Raw genomic sequence first — 12,153 nt, 5'->3', positions numbered from 1 at the left:
ATACATTTACATATATCCCCATATCACCTCCCTCTTGCATCTCCCTCCCACTCTCCCTATGCCAACCCTCTACGTGGTCACAAAGCACTGAACTGATCTCCCTGTGTTATATGGCTACTTCCCACTAGCTATCTGTTTTACATTTGGTAGTGTATATATGTCCATGCCACTCTCTCACTTCGTCCAAGCTTACTCTTCCCCCTCCCCGTGTCCTCAAGTCCATTCTCTACGTCTGTGTCTTTATTCCTGTCTTGCCCCTAGGTTCTTCAGAATTTTTTTTTTTTTTAGATTCCATATATATGTGTTAGTATACGGTATTTGTTTTTCCCTTTCTGACTTACTTTACTTTTATGACAGACTCCAGGTCCATCCACCTCACTACAAATAACTCAATTTCGTTTCATTTTATGGCTGAGAAATACTCCATTGTATATATATGCCACATCTTCTTTATCCATTCATCTGTCGATGGACACTTAAAAAACTTCCATGTCCTGGCTATTGTAAATAGAGGTGCAATGAACATTGTGGTAAATGACTCTTTTTGAATTATGGTTTTCTCAGGGTATATGCCCAGTAGTGGGATTGTTGGGTCATATGCTGGTTCTATTTTTAGTTTTTTAAGGAACCTCCATACTGTTCTCCATAGTGGCTGTATCAATTTACATTCCCACCAAAAGTGCAAGAGGGTTCCCTTTTCTCCACACCCTCTCCAGCATTTATTGTTTGTAGATTTTTTGATGGTGGCCATTCTGACCTGTGTGAGGTGATACCTCATTGGAGTTTTGATTTGCATTTCTTTAATGATTAGTGATGTTGAGCATCCTTTCATGTGTTTATTGGCAATCTGTATATCATATTTGGAGAAATGTCTATTTAGGTCTTCTGCCCATTTTTGGATTGGGTTGTTTGTTTTTTTTTGATATTGAGCTGCATGAGCTACTTGTAAATTTTGGAGGTTAATCCTTTGTCAGTTGCTTCATTTGCAAATATTTTCTCCCATTCTGAGGGTTGTCTTTTTGTCTTGTTTATGTTTTCCTTTGCTGTGAAAAAGCTTTTAAGTTTCATTAGGTCCCATTTGTTTATTTTTGTTTTTATTTCCATTTCTCTAGGAGGTGGGTCAAAAAGGATCTTGCTATGATTTATCTCATAGAGTGTTCTGCCTATGTTTTCCTCTCGGAGATTTATAGTGTCTGGCCTTAATTTAGGCCTTTATTCCATCTGAAGTTTATTTTTGTGTATGGTGTTAGGAAGGGTTCTAATTTCATTCTTTTACATGTAGCTGTCTAGTTTTCCAAGTACCACTTACTGAAGAGGCTGTCTTATCTCCACTGTATATTCTTGCCTCCTTTATCAAAACTAAGGTGACCATATGTGTGTGGGTTTATCTCTGGGCTCTCTATCCTGTTCCATTGTTCTATATTTCTGTTTTTGTGCCAGTACCATACTGTTTTGATTTTTGTAGCTTTGTAGTATAGTCTGAAGTCCAGGAACCTGATTCCTCCAGCTCCGTTTTTCTTTCACAAGATTGCTTTGGCCCTTTGGGGTCTTTTGTGTTTCCATACAAATTGTGAAATTTTTTGTTCTAGTTCTGTGAAAAATGCCAGTGGTAGTTTGATAGGGATTGCATTGAATCTGTAGATTGCTTTGGGTCGTATAGTCATTTTCACAATGTTGATTCTTCCAATCCAAGAACGTGGTATATCTCTCCATCTGTTTGTATCGTCTTTCATTTCTTTCATCAGTGTCATACAGTTTTCTGCATACAGGTCTTTTGTCTCCTTAGGTAGGTTTATTCCTAGGTATTTTATTATTTTTGTTGCAGTGGTAAATGGGAGTGTTTCCTTAATTGCTCTTTCAGATTTTTCATCATTAGTGTGTAGGAATGCAAGAGATTTCTGTGCATTAATTTTGTATCCTGCTACTTTACCAAATTCATTGATTAGCTCTAGTAGTTTTCTGGTAGCATCTTTAGGATTCTCTATGTATAGTATCATGTCATCTGCAAACAGTGACAGCTTTACTTCTTCTTTTCTGATTTGGATTCCTTTTTTTCTTTTTTTTGCTCTGATTGCTGTGGCTAAAACTTCCAAAACTATATTGAGTAATAGTGGTGAGAGTGTGCAACCCTGTCATTTTCCTGATCTTAGAGGAAATGGTTTCAGTTTTTCACCATTGAGAATGATGTTGGCTGTGGGTTTGTCATATATGACCTTTATTATGTTGAGGTAAGTTCCCTCTATGCCTACTTTCTTGAGGGTTTTTATCATAAATGGGTGTTGAATTTTGTCGAAAGCTTTCTCTGCATCTATTGAGATGATCATATGGTTTTTCTCCTTCAATTTGTTAATATGGTTTATCACATTGATTTGCGTATATTGACGGATGCTTGCATTCCTGAGATAAACCCCACTTGATCAGGGCATATAATTTTTTTAACGTGCTGTTGGATTCTGTTTGCTAGTATTTTGTTGAGGATTTTTGCATCTATGTTCATCAGTGATATTGGCCTGTACTTTTCTTTCTTTGTGACATCTTTGTCTAGTTTTGTTATCAGGGTGATGGTGGCCTTGTAAAATGAGTTTGGGAGTGTTCCTCCCTCTGCTATATTTTGGAAGAGTTTGAGAAGGATAGGTATTAGCTCTTCTCTAAATGTTTGATAGAATTTGCCTGTGAAGCCATCTGCTTCTGGACTTTTGATTGTTGGAAGATTTTTAATAACAGTCTCCATTTCAGTACTTGTGATTTGTCTGTTTATATTTTCTGTTTCTTCCTGGTTCAGTCTTGGAAGGTTGTGCTTTTCTAAGAATTTGTCCATTTCTTCCAGGTTGTCCATTTTATTGGCATATAGTTGCTTGTAGTAATTGCTCATGATCCTTTGTATTTCTGCAGTGTCAGTTGTTACTTCTCCTTTTTCATTTCTAATTCTGTTGATTTGAGTCTTCCCCCTTTTTTTCTTGATGAGCCTGGCTAACGGGTTGTCAATTTTGTTTATCTTCTCAAAGAGCCAGCTTTTAGTTTTATTAACCTTTGCTATCGTTTCCTTCATTTCTTTTCCATTTATTTCTGATCTGATCTTTATGATTCCTTCCTTCTGCTAAGTTTGGGGTTTTTTTGTTCTTCTTTCTCTACTTGCTTTAGATGTAAGGTTAGGTTGTTTATTAGAGATGTTTCTTTTTTCTTAAATTAGGATTGTATTGCTATAAACTTCCCTCTTAGAACTGCGTTTGCTGCATCCCATAGGTTTTGGTTCGTCATGTTTTCATTTTCACTTGTTTCTAGGTATTTTTTGATTTCCTCTATGATTTCTTCAGTGATCTCTTGGTTATTAAGTAGTGTATTGTTTAGCCTCCATGTGTTTGTATTTTTTACAGATTTTTTCCTGTAATTAATATCTAGTCTCACAGTTGTGGTCAGAAATGATACTTGATACGATATCAATTTTCTTAAATTTACCAAGTTTGATTTGTGACCCAAGATATGATCTATCCTGGAGAATGTTCCATGAGCACTTGAAAAGAAAGTGTATTTTGTTGTTTTTGGATGGAATGTCCTATTAATATCAATTAACTCCATCTTGTTTAATGTATCATTTAAAGCTTGTGTTTCCTTATTTATTTTCATTTTGGATGATCTGTCAATTGGTGAAAGTGGGGCGTTAAAGTCCCCTACTATGATCGTGTTACTGTCGATTTCCCCTTTTATGGCTGTTAGCATTTGCCTTATGTATTGAGGTGCTCCTATGTTGGGTGCGTAAATATTTACAACTGTTATATCTTCTTCTTGGATTGATCCCTTGATCATTATGTAGTGTCACTCATTGTCTCTTGTAATGGTCTTTATTTTAAAGTCTAGTTTGTCTGATACGAGAATTGCTACTCCAGGTTTCTTTTGATTTCCATTTGCATGGAATATCTTTTTCCATCCCCTCACTTTCAGTCTGTATGTGTCCCTAGGTCTGAAGTGGGTCTCTTGTAGACAGCATATATATGGGTCTTGTTTTTGTATCCATTCAGCCACTCTATATGGCTGAATAGTTGTTTGGAGCATTTAATCCATTTACATTTAAGGTAGTTATCGATATGTATGTTCCTGTTACCATTTTCTTAATTTTTTGAGTTTGTTTTTGTAGGTCTTTTCCTTCTCTTATGTTTCGTGCCTGGAGAACTTCCTCTAGCATTTGTTGTAAACCTGGTTTGGTGGTGCTCAATTCTCTTAGCTTTTCCTTACCTGTAAAGGTTTTATTTTCTCCGTCGAGTCTGAATGAGATCCTTGCTGGGTAGAGTAATCTTGGTTGTAGGTGTTTCCCCTTCATTACTTTAAATATGTCCTGCCACTGCTTTCTGGCTTGCAGAGTTTCTGCTGAAAGATCAGCTGTTAATCTTATGGGGATTCCCTTGTATGTTATTTGTTGTTTTTCCCTTGCTGCTTTTAATATTTTTTCTTTGTATTTAATATTTGATAGTTTGATTAATGTGTGTCTTGGCGTGTTTCTCCTTGGGTTTTTCCTGTTTGGGACTCTCTGCGTTTCTTGGACTTGATTGACTATTGCCTTTCCCATATTAGGGAAGTTTTCGACTATAATCTCTTCATATATTTTCTCAGTCCCTTTCTTTTTCTCTTCTTCTTCTGGAACCCCTATAATTCAAATGTTGGTGTGTTTAATGTTGTCCCTGAGGTCTCTCAAACTGTCCTCAATTCTTTTCATTCTTTTTTCTTTATTCCACTCTGCAGTGGTTATTTCCACTATTTTATATTCCAGGTCACTTATTCGTTCATCTGCCTCAGTTATTCTGCTATTGATTCCTTCTAGAGAATTTTTTTTTTTAAAGAAGATGTTGGGGGTAGGAGTTTATTCATTTTTTAAGTTTATTTTTGCTGTGTTGGGTCTTTGTTTCTGTGCAAGGGCTTTCTCTAGTTGTGGCAAGTGGGGGCCACTCTTCATTGCGGTGCGCAGGCCTCTCACTATCGCGGCCTCTCTTGTTGCGGAGCACAGGCTCCAGACGAGCAGGCTCAGTAGTTGTGGCTCACGGGCCTAGTTGCTACACGGCATGTGGGATCCTTCCATACCAGGGATTGAACCCATGTCCCCTGCATTAGCAGGCAGAGTCTCAACCACTGCGCCACCAGGGGATCCCCCTTCTAGAGAATTTTTAATTTCATTTATTGTGTTGTTCATCATTGTTTGTTTGCTCTTTAGTTCTTCTAGGTCCTTGTTAAACGTTTCTTGTATTTTCTCCATTCTATTTCCAAGATTTTGGATCATCTTTACTATCATTATTCCTAATTCTTTTTCAGGTAGACTGCCTATTTCCTCTTCATTTGTTTGGTCTGGTGGGTTTTTACCTTGCTCCTTCATCTGTTGTGTGTTTCTCTGTCTTCTCTTTTTGCTTAACTTACTGTGTTTGGGGTCTCCTTTTCACAGGCTGCAGGTTCATAATTCCTGTTGGTTTTGGTGTCTGCCCCCAGTGGGTAAGGTCGGTTCAGTGGGTTGTGTAGGCTTCCTGGTGGAGGGGACTAGTGCCTGTGTTCTGGTGGATGAGGCTGGATCTTGTCTTTCTGGGGGGCAGGACCATGTCTGGTGGTGTGTTTTGGGGTGTCTGGGACCTTATTATTATTTTAGGCAGCCTCCCTGCTAATGGGTGGTGTTGTGTTCCTGTCTTGCCAGTTGTTTGGCATAGGGTGTCCAGCACTGTAGCTTGCTGGTCGTTGACTGGAGCTGGGTCTTAGCGTTCAATTGGAGATCTCTGGGAGAGCTTTTTCCATTTGATATTACGTGGAGCCATGAGGTGTCTGCTGGACCAATGTACTGAACTCAGCTCTCCCACTTCTGAAGCACATGCCTGACACCCGGTCGGAGCACCAAGAGCCTGTCAGCCACACAGCTCAGAAGAAAAGGAAGAAAAAAGGAAAAATAAAATAAAATAGTTATTAAAATGAAAAATAATAAATGATTATTAAAATTTTTTTAATTAAAAAGTAATAAAAAAGGAAAAAGAAAGAAAGAAGATAGCAACTAAACCAAAAAACATATCCACCAATGATAACAAACACTAAAAAATGTACTAAAAATTAAAAAACAGAAAAAACCCCGACAGACAGAACCCTAGGACAAATGGTAAAAGCAACGATATACAGACAATATCATACAAAGAAGCATACACATACACACTCATAAAAAGAAAATGGAAAAAAATATATGTATCTATATATTAAAAGAAAAGGAGGAAGAGAGCAACCAAATCAATAAACAAATCTACCAATTATAATAATCTCTGAATATGAAACTAAGATAAACATAAAGCCAGGAACAAATTAGATGCAGAAAGCAAACCCCAAGTCTACAGTTTCTCCCAAAGTCCACCGCCTGAATTTTAGGATGATTTTTTGTCTATTCAGGTATTCCATAGATGCAGGGTACATCAAGTTGATTGTGGAGATTTAATCCGCTGCTCCTGAGGCTGCTGGGAGAGATTTCCCTTTCTCTTCTTTGTTCGCACAGCTCCCGGGGTTCAGCTTTGTATTTGGCCCCGTCTCTGCGTGTAGATCGCCTGAGGGCGTCTGTTCCGGCTCAGACAGGACGGGGTTAAAGGATCAGCTGATTCGGGGGCTCTGGCTCACTCAGGCCGCGGGGAGGGAGAGGTACGGATTGTGGGGCAACCCTGTGATGGCAGAGGCCGTCGTGACGTTGCACCAGCCTGAGCGCGCGCTGTGTGTTCTCCCGGGGAAGTTGTCCCTGGATCACGGGACCATGGCAGTGGCAGGCTGCACAGGCTCCCAGGAGGGGAGATGTGGATAGTGACCTATGCTTGCACACAGGCTTCTTGGTGGCTGCAGCAGCAGCCTTAGCGTCTCATGCCCGTCTCTGGGGTCTGTGTGATAGCCGTGGCTCGCGCCCATCTCTGGAGCTCCTTTAAGCGGCGCTCTGTATCCCCTCTCCTCACGCACCACGAAACAGTGGTGTCTTTCCTCTTCAGCAGCTCCAGACTTTTTCTCCGACTCCCTTGCGGCTAGCTGTGGCGCACTAGACCCCTTCAGGCTGTGTTCACGCAGCCAATCCCAGTCCTCTCCCTGGGATCCGACCTCCGAAGCCCGAGCCTCAGCTCCCAGCCCCCACCCCTGGCAGGTGAGCAGACAAGCCTCTCGGGCTGGTGAGTACTGGTCGGAACCGATCCTCTGTGCAGGAATCTCTCCGCTTTGCCCTCCGCACCCCTGTTGCTGCGCTCTCCTCCGTGGCTCCGAAGCTTCCCCCCGTCCACACCCAGTCTCCACCAGTAAAGGGCCTTCCTAGTGTGTGGAAACCTTTCCTCCTTCACTGCTCCCTCCCAGAGTGCAGGTCCTGTCCCTATTCTTTAGTCTCTGTTTCTTCTTTTGCCTTACCCAGGTACGTGGGGAGTTTCTTGCCTTTTCGGAGGTCTGAGGTCTTCTGCCAGCGTTCAGTAGGTGTTCTGTAGGAGTTGTTCCACTTTTAGATGTATTTCTGATGTATTTGTGGGGAGAAGGTGATCTCCACTTCTTACTCCTCTGCCATCTTGAAGGCTGGTCCCCCATTACTGTCTTTTGGAATGTAAAGTTATGTGTGTTTGTCTTCCTCATGTTACATGATCTGATTGCCCATCAGAATGGCAATCCTTTGTAAGAACTTCTCCACTGTACACTCAGACAATGGATATAATTGCCTTGATGGTGGGTTAAAAGAAAAAAGGTATAGTAGAGCAATGTACAGAGCTTCCCTAACTTGTTCTCAGTCACTGAAAACTCCAAAGCCCTATGGTTGGTCCCTCAGTCACTGAAAACTCCAAAGCCCTATGGTTGGTCCCCGTGGTCAGGTTCCATCTAATCTTCCAATTATGATATATGCCATTCTTCAGCTGGTGACCAGGGGAATCTGGATATAGTTGCTTCAAACTATTAAAGTGACACATTTATTCATTCAGCAAATGGTTAAGAAGCACACTCTATGTCCCAAGCACTATCCTATGCGCTTGCCATACAACCATGAACAGACAGAAATCCCTGCCAACATAGAGCTTGCACTCTAGCACAGGTGTTCTAGGGATGAAGAGGTGTTGAAAAAACAATAGACATAATAAGCATGTAAGTTATAGAGTATATTATAATGTGATAAGTTTTATGGTAAAAATTGGAATCAGGGAAAAGTGATTAGGAGTGCTGGGGGCTATAGCTGCAATATCAAATAAGGCCATTAGTGGAAGCCTCATTATGGTGATATTTGAACAAAGACTTGAAAGAAATGAGGGAGTTTACCAAGCAGGTATCTGTGGGAAGTGTATTTGAGGCAGAGGGACAAGCCAGTGCCAAGAACCTAATGTGAGAGGTTGTCTGGCATGTTGAGTAAATATAAGGAAGACATTTTGCTGAAGACATTTTACCTTCAAGTGTTTTTCTTCTTCCTAGCCAGAGTACTAGCTCTTACATTTCCCTTTCTGGCCCACGCTTAGGCCCTAGGGTATACTCTCTTTTCCTCTGATCCTGTCTAAAACTAAAACCCATTTTAATGATAATCTGAAGTTTAACCTATGCTATTGTCTTTTGGTTTTGAACCTGACAAAAGGTGGACATAAACACCCACACAGTAAAGATGAAGATTCTGATATTCAGAGAGTTTAATTCCTTAAATTGGATGGCCAAAGGCAAACAGCAAATCTTTCACTTCAAGCCCAATGGTCTGTCTCTGCCTATTATGTCCTGGATTTTTTATTACTAAAGAAAACCTAGTCAAGTCTCTGTTTAGGAAAGGTGAAGAAAAGAAATCAGAGAAAAAAGGGAGGAAAGCTGACATTAAAAATGTTTGGGTGAAAAGCAACCTCCGTTGTGTCATCATTCAGGTATGGATATCACACTACTGCCAGGGGAAAAAAAACCCAACTGCACCTGTTTCCTACACACACACACACACACACACACACACACACACACGGACACACGCATGCTTATTTATGAAACACTCAGGCCTTCTCCACACTTCTTTACCCTGCTTTCTGCCATAGGAGTGGCAAACAGAAATTATCTGGCCCAACGTACAAAACAAATGTACAGCGTCATCTTGACTAAAAGTCTGCATGCATTCTCTCAAATGCATATTGTGTATTTATTGTTTCAGACTTTTTAGGTGGTTCTGTCTTCACAGTGATAAAGTTGCATAAGCTTACACAGTTTATCTCTCCCTCACATTTCGTTGCATAAAGAATCCCTACATGTGACCTCTTCATAAGCCAGTGTTAGAGGTAAGTGTACAGTCAGGCCATTCACAATGGCTGTTCTCTTGCTCTCTGTACATTCCCTGCTCAACCAGTCCCTGCTTCACTCACATCACTACCCAATTCCCTTAATTATAGGGCTTAATTAGTCCCTGGTAACTGATGAGCCCACCTGACGTCAATTCCCCCTATAAGTGGTAACCTCCTTCTCCCTCAACAAGCAAAGACTGTTGCTATGTCCTGTCCACTGCCTGCTGTGCACGGTGGATGTCGCTCCAGGACCTTTCATGTAAGATCCCCGTCCAATAAACCACTGATATCTCCGTCACTGTCTCTGGGCTCTTCGGTCTGGAGGCTGGGCAGCTACGAGGCTTGCAGGCCGGCGGGGTACAGCCCAACAGTAAGGTAAGATGCAAATTGCAAAAATCACCCAAATGAGGGTACTGTAAATTTGTGCGTACGTGTGAAGGAGAGGAGATATAGTTGAATTTTTTTCCTTGTCCATACAAAGAACAATTCTGTCCTCTTTCCTTCTTCCTCCGTTAACCATTCCCTTTCCTCATGTCTTAAGGTCCTATTCCGTACTAAAATATGACAGTGTTCTGGAATATGACAGTACCAATTTTGATTCCCTACACCCTGAAAACATCTTTTTCAGTGGTCCCTTTTTAAAACTTGCCTTGAATTATCCTAATTTGAGCATACCATCTGTTTCTTGCTGGAACAGTAACTGATAAAAGCACCATCTTCCCTTCTTCTAAGCCCACAGAAATAATAAAATATAAAATGATAAAAGTGAAATGAAATATTGGTGTCCAAAAGGGAAGATAAGCACTGCTATGGTCTCATAGTGAAAGAGGGACAGAGTAATAATCTGTCCCAAAAAGCAGATCTATAGAGCCTCAAACTTGCAAGTAAGGAGATCTATTCCTTTGGATAATGAAAGTTAAAAATTCTTCACGTGAGGGCAAAGTGGGCTGGATCTAGGCTCCCTACGTGAAATGTGTGGCTGCAGTTTCCGTTCTCTACCTACTAAAGGAGATATAAAACTAATCTCTCAACCTTACCCTGAATTATGACTGTCTACATGAAGCTGAAAACTCAGGCAAGAAATGAGACATATCCTGGCAGATAAAGACTTGAGACAAGCTAGTAACTCTCAGTGGCTGCAGTGTCCCAAATTATAACCTCATCAAGATCTTTGAGCTGTGAAGGTGTGACTGCATCTGAATTGGGACCCCTAGGGAGATAGGTAGAAGCTTTACAAAACTGTTAGACATTGTAGTTTGGGAAAAGGGGGAGGAAGAAGAAAAAGAGGAAGAGAAGCAGGTTTCCTTGTTGATGAGCAATTCAAAAGACATGAGTAAAACTCATTGCAAGTGAAGCAATGAAATCAAACAGAAGATGGATTCTCCCTAGAAAAAAATGAAAATCACAAAATAATCAAAAATGACTTTTAAAGATGCATATTAAAGTGTTAATGATTTAAAATAATGCTATATTAAAAATAGGAAAATCACGCTAAGAGACATGAAGAAGAAGATTCATGAATTTAAATAGAGGTTACAGAAGAAAACAGAAGAAAGGGAGAGGGAAGAAAATCACTGAAGAGATACCAGCTGAGAATCTTCCTGAATTGAATAGATACATCCTCATATTGAAAGTGCATATCAAGTGCTGTGCAGGATAAATAGCAAAGTCCACATAAAGACAGGAGGATACTAAAAATATTTAACCATCTGAGTGACACAGGCATCATTGCATCAGAGGGATATACGCCTTAGTGCTAAAGCAGGACTCAGGATGTCCTTACTAAAGTTTCTTAAAACTACAGTTTTGTTTTTTTTTTTTTTTTTTGGTTCATAGGGAAATCTGGAGGTTTCAGGGAGTGGGCTGAGTATAAAAGTCAGGGGCTTGGGCCAGTAGCTATGTACCAAAGGCTATGGAAGGATTTCAGTATTTCTACAACCAGTATGACCCTACTGATAAACAGTAATACCATCTCCTGCCTACTGTTTGTGCTAACTTGTTCCCATCTCTCTGTTGATAATACAATTGCTGTTTCTCTTCTCCTTATCATCATTTGCCTAGGCAATTGCAACATTCTGCTATTACAGATCTCCAAGTCCTTTCCTCATAGCTCTGCTCTAGATAGTGATAATTCAAATCCTGCCTATTACTTTCTTCACTTCTTGTGTTTTTGATAAAATCAACATTACTGAGGCATTATAAAAATAGTGTTTGCTTTATTTATATTTGCTTCTTCTTTGAGACTTTGTTGTCTCTTTTAGGTATTAGATGGTATAGGTCTTTACAGTTTTCAGGGAACTTTCAAAAAATAAGTGACGTTTTTGCATCTTTATTTTAAATAGAGCAACTTTGTTTTACATCCAATAAAGATGTAAAAAAAAATGTTACTTCATCATACGTTATAGTTCTGCTAGTGTTAACTAATATAACAGTTTCAAATAATATATTAAATATTATTTACAAAATAGAACAGCATATGTATGTATATGGCAGTGCATAGTAATATTATATTCATTATTATTATGTCACCATAAAAATTGTGTAATAATATTTGTATAATAAGATCTAAACCTATCTAATGTGTGTTTTAAAAACAGGAAAGTTCAACCAAAGGATTGAAATTCTAATACTTGAATTCAGGGGCGTAGCAAGCCCTTAAAAATATTAAGAATCCCAGATCACATCATGTTGGGATTTAGATATAAGCCATTTTGAAATAAAGAGAGAAACAGTAACCAAAGTTACTGTAACCAAAGATTTTTATTCTGACTTATTTTTAAAACTGTATATAACAGTGGCCTTCCTGCACAAGTAGTTTTGAGATGATAAGGGTTTTGATATTCCCATTAGAATTGAATCCCAAGAAGAACAGGAATTATTTTCTGCTTTATTCACCTCTGTA

At 39.6% G+C, this 12,153-nt stretch overlaps 1 long non-coding RNA gene across 1 annotated transcript in view; it reads left to right on the top strand.

The window, feature by feature from the left end:
• Nucleotides 1-12,153, top strand: part of LOC307189361 — a 122,914-nt gene that overhangs the window by 29,595 nt on the left and 81,166 nt on the right. The gene's annotated exons all lie outside the window — the stretch shown is intronic.

The sequence above is a fragment of the Stenella coeruleoalba genome (genome assembly GCF_951394435.1).
Source record: "Stenella coeruleoalba genome assembly, chromosome: 7".
Classification (NCBI taxonomy): Eukaryota; Metazoa; Chordata; class Mammalia; order Artiodactyla; family Delphinidae; genus Stenella; species Stenella coeruleoalba.
Note: the sequence above shows the minus strand (reverse complement) of the source record. Positions and strands in the feature narration are given on the sequence as shown.